At 41.4% G+C, this 5,213-nt stretch overlaps 1 non-coding gene across 1 annotated transcript; it reads right to left on the reverse strand.

Moving 5' to 3' along the window:
- Window positions 1–4,429: 4,429 nt before the first annotated feature.
- trnad-auc lies at window positions 4,430–4,501 on the reverse strand. Its single transcript has one exon. It is a non-coding gene; the product is annotated as a tRNA-Asp (tRNA).
- Between the last annotated feature and the right edge of the window lie 712 nt (window positions 4,502–5,213).

Here is a 5,213-nt window from a genome sequence, read left to right on the forward strand (position 1 = left end):
GAACTTGTCCTCCGTTTCCAGGAGTTCCAGTCCTGATGCCTGTGCAGCCAGTTTATCACTGTAAATAAATAAGCACTGTTATTTTTTTACTCTGAGTCTCGTGTCGTTCCGGGTCTCGTTCGATTGACCCCTGAGATATCACAATTTTCAGGTGACACGGTTGCTCACTGGGTGGAGGTTTAGCCTCTCAGTGAGAAGGTTGCTGGATCAAATTCCAGCCGGAGACCTTTCTGGGTGAACCCAACAAGTTCAGTCAGGTCATCTGGACTTTTTTTTTTGTTGTTGTTGTTGTTCTTGAGACAAAGTCCTTTGGATGAAGGACAAAATGTCTCAACAACAAAAGAAACCGTCCAGATGACCAGACTGAACGTTGTTGGATTTTTTACCTGGAATATTGAGCATGAACCTTGATCTTTCTGGATGAAGTGTGCATGTTCTCTCCATGATGGGTGGGTTTCCTCCAGGTAGGCTACTCCAGTTTCACAGTTGTCACAGATCAAAAACATGCATGTTAGGCTGATTGATAACTCTAAATTGTCCCTATAAGTGAGTGAGCACACACATATCATCATTGTATGCTTAATGGTTGCATTTTTAGCTACTTCTCAGCTGTTTTTTTGGCTTTTTAGCTTTTTTCCCCCCAAGATAATTTCCACTTTTTTGTGCTCACTTCTGCTTCTTTTAGCCTTATTGGGCAAACGTGTCCTTCCTGCTTTCTTCTGGTAATTTAAGCTTGTTTGACCTTTTCGCCTACCTTTTTAGCACTTTTTAGTTAATTTCAGCTGTTTTAAAGTTTTTCATTGTAATGTTTGCTATTTTCAGCCTAAATAACGTATTTCTGCTCATTTCAGCATGTGCTCCTAACAGCTTATTTTTGCTAGTTTGAACTATTTCTGCTGTTTCAGCTACTATTGAGCTGTTTTATGCAAATTTTAGCTCTTTCAGCTTATTCCACTTATTTTGACCTCATTTCAACTCTTTCTGCTTCTTTCTGGTAGATTAATCTTCTTTCTAGCATTCAACTACTTTTCAGACATTTTTTTCTGCTATTTTCAGCTTTTTCTGAGCTAATGTCCTCGTTTTTATTCTCATTTTTGCTTCTTTCTGTTAGGGTTTAACAAAATGGTACTCAAATTCAGACAAGGCTGAGAGGGATGACAGACACAGATAATAGTTTAAGTGATTTTATTTACAGTGCAGGAAAAGGGGGTTCGGGTTCCTGGAAGGCAAAGTGCAGAGTATTAGCAGGGAGGCTTGGATGAGACTGATATTCAGAATAGAAGTTGAGTTCTTTTTCTTTCTTACAGGGTGACGACGAGGAGGCAGACTCAAGGAGGAGGAAGTCCAACAGGTAAGAGGGTCCACTTGAAAATGTAGATACCTTGAAGGGTTCTTGAAGGGGGTTGTAGTAAAGGTGGAGTGGCAGGCTGGAGAACAGAGCTTCAAGAGGAGTCCAGTACAGAGGAGGTTCGTCAGGTTTAGAAACTCCAGGTGTGTCCGAAGCTTGCCTTGAAATCAAAGAAGAACACGAGTTGAATAATTCAGAATTCTCAAGGAAAGGTACTAAAATGGCTGTCTCACAATACCCCAAGGTGAACAATGATTCAGCGAAGACTGGAACCTCCACACAGGCTTAAATAGTGGCTGGACTCGTCAGCCAGATGGGAAACAGGTGGCAACCCAGGAGCTCCGTCTCAACCAATCAGCATCTGCAAGGTGAGTTCTCCCACACACACACGCACACACACACACAACCCCAATACTTTCAACCTAATTAAGCAAACATGTGGTCTTTCTGCTTTCCTCTGCTAATTTAGGCTTGTTCTTCCATTTCAGCTAGATTACAGAAAGTTTTTTTTTTGTTTTTTTGTGGCTAATTTCAGCTGTTTTTCAGCAAGTTCTTCTGCAATAAGCGGCCCTCTGCACCGCATCTAAAGAGAACTGTTTCTAACGTGGGTTTTAAAATGGACAGTGATTTTAAATTAGATTCCCAGATTGGAGCGGTGGTCAAGGCCAGTTTTTATCACCTCAGACAGCTGGATAAGGTAAAATCTATTCTCACACGACAGCAGCTGGAAACAGTAATCCACGCCTTTGTCACCTCTCGGCTGGATTACTGTAACGCTCTTTACCTTGGAGTCGGCCAGTTCTCTCTCAGCCGTCTCCAGATGTTCCAGAACGCTGCTGCTCGGCTTCTAACTGGAGCTCATGAGAGGGAGCACATCACTGTAGTGAACTAAGCCTCAGGTCAAAATCTGGCCCTGAGGGCCTTCCTGGGACAAGAACTGTTATTTCATTGATTTGAGTCCAGAAACACAAATTAAGCTCATCCAGAGACTTTCTAATTGTATCCTGCACTGATCAATTGAAAGAACACTCTCTTTTTTATTATCATTACTATTTTACAATATCTTGATAATCAAAAGTGTGTTTAGTTCAAACCATTTTAAATGTTGAAGTGAACTACTCATTTTAAATCAACTGTGAAACAGTATAAATGATTTTTAATCCTCAATCAAAGTAGAAATCAAGTGAAAATGCCTGTTACAAAGTAATTATGCATTCTGATCTTCTGTCTGAAATGAGCAAGTCGTGATGTGGGTCAGAAGTCAAGTTTCGGTCAAAAACATGTTTATTGGAACGAAATGTCATGTTTAACTTTTTCAGATAGATAGAAGAAGACTGGCTCCAAAAAGTCTCTGTTCTTCAAAACATCTTTCTGTCTGTTCTTAAAACAATCTACTCTTTCTTCTGACTTTTAATGACCCTCTTACATCACTAAAACCACACCCCTGTTGGTTTGTTTCAACCAATCAGGAAGTTCTCAGAGGAACCGGAAGTGACTTCTTTAAAAGGGTCAACACTTCCTAGTTCCAAGCAGAACGCAGAACAACGGGAACTACGCAGAACAAAGAGTTCCAAGCTGAACAACGTTCCAGAGAGAACCAGAGTTCCAGAGAAGTTTCTAATGGAATGACCAGAGTCCGTCGATGCCACGACGTCTCGCTGTGGCTACTCGACGAACGCTCTGAACAATGAAGAAGTCTGTTCTGTGACGATCTCACGACTCCTGAGGTCTTTGCTATCCTTACGGAGATGCTGAAAGGTGGCTTGAAGTGGAACTTTACGCCGGAACTGAAATATCCTCAGAAAGGTAAAAAGTCGATCTTCAACTGCGAAGTGTACCGTGGGTTAAGCTGGGTCCAAAGGAGCGTGTTGTTTCTGGTTATAACAGACACATTCCCTCACCTATCTCTCTCCATTTAAACTTCATTTTCCCATCTTTAAAACTCTTCTATCTGCCAGAAATTAATCCAGATATTTTCAGAAATGTCTGTTGTAAAGCTGCAAGTGATACCATGGCCGTATGGTTCTCATTGTAAAGCTCATTAATTAAGCTGTTATTGTAATCCATCTGCCAATTATTGAAAATGTGTGATGTGTTTTAAATCGTTTTTAATTAAACGGCTCACTGTTGTTGGTGAGTCAGAAATTAAAACACGTTTCCGTCCACATTTAATCATTCAAAACACGATAGTACTCAGTCCAGAAAAATGAAAGAATCCGTTTAAATTATGAATAATATCAGAGACAGATATAGTTCATTACATCACCCCCACTCTGGCTTCTCTCCACTGGCTGCCTGTTCATTTAAGAGTTCAGTTTAAGATTCTTTTATTTGTTTTTAAAAGTTTTAATGGTCTTGTCCCATCCTACCTCTCTGAGCTGCACTCTCCTGCTCGATGCCTCAGATCAGCGGATCAGCTCCTGGAGGTGCCGAGGTCCAAACGGAGAATTAGAGGGGACAGAGCTTTTTCTGTTGCCGCTTATCATTATTAAATGCTGCCCATTTGTCTCTTGACTGTATAAATGGGTAATTTTACAGTAGATTTAGCGCACTACGAGAATTTTAACTGGATATTTTAAGCTACTAATTAACATGATAGATGATGATCAAATTGCTTTATTTAGGCCAGGCCATAGGTAAGAAGGAGTGGTTATTATATTACCATTTTATATTGGCTAGTGATTCTTTTTCTCTAAAGGTTAGCTTAGGTTATACTACATTTCTTAGACTGTGGATAGTAAGGACAAAGTTAGTTAATCTACTTTATTATGCCACTGCTTTATATGTAAGCCTACCTAGTTGTTTATTTTAAGTTTAGCCCACATTAAAGTGTTGTCATCATTGTATTGCATTTGTAACGACAAAATTAGTACTCTGCATTTAACCCATCCCACATGAGATACACCCAGACGGAGCAGTGTGTAGCTACTGTATGTTAGCATCAGGAGAGCAATCAGGGACTACATGTCTTGCTCAAGGACACCATGACATGTGGACATGGTGGAGAGTTGAACCTGTGACTTTCTGGTGCCAAGTCAGCTGCCCTACCTCTGCACCATCGCAGCCTCCTTTTATAGATAACTCCTCGTCGGGGAATCGAACCCCGGTCTCCCGCGTGATAGGCGGGTATATTCACCACTATACTAACGAGGAATTAGTGTTGGGCTGCAATTCTTTGCCTGTGAATGGAAAGGTGATCCGTACTGTATATGACAGGCCCACCTTGTGGACAGTGAACTGAAACAGTGGAACAGGGAAGTTGGAGTTGATTTTTATTGAACTTATATGGCCACCACGTTGTTTAAGCTAAGAGCCATAGTCAGCACTGGGGGCTAAGCACCCCAAAAGGTCAGATCCTAGAATCACCCCTGCACAGGGTACTGATCTGGTACCAGAAACATACCTGGTACTTGGTACTTATCTTGCAGTGGGTACTTACCTGGCACCAGTTACCAGGTACTTACTGTACTGGGCACTTGGCACCATGCACTTACCTGGCACCTAACTACTAGATACTTGATATTTACCTGGTACCTTTTAACCTGGTATAATAAAACAATTTTTCTTTTGTCATTTATCAAAGTTTTTGAATTGCTATTAGTCTGATCCCACCCCTGAGGCTAATTTGTCATGGGATACCCTACAAGGGGCTAACTCCCAGTCAACAGACCCCAGGATCACAGGGATACTCAAACCCCTCCACCACGTTAAGGTTGCAATTCTGCGGAGAGGATCATCCATCCATCTTTCTTTTCCTGCTTCTTCTTTTCTGGGTAGAGCGAGTCATCAATGCCCATATCCAGCAGTCACTGTGCGTGTGCAAAACAACCGTTCATGAACTCATTCACACCTAGGGACAATTTCT

Source organism: Nematolebias whitei, chromosome 11 (genome assembly GCF_014905685.2).
Source record: "Nematolebias whitei isolate Nwh7 chromosome 11, NemWhi1, whole genome shotgun sequence".
Lineage (NCBI taxonomy): Eukaryota > Metazoa > Chordata > Actinopteri > Cyprinodontiformes > Rivulidae > Nematolebias > Nematolebias whitei.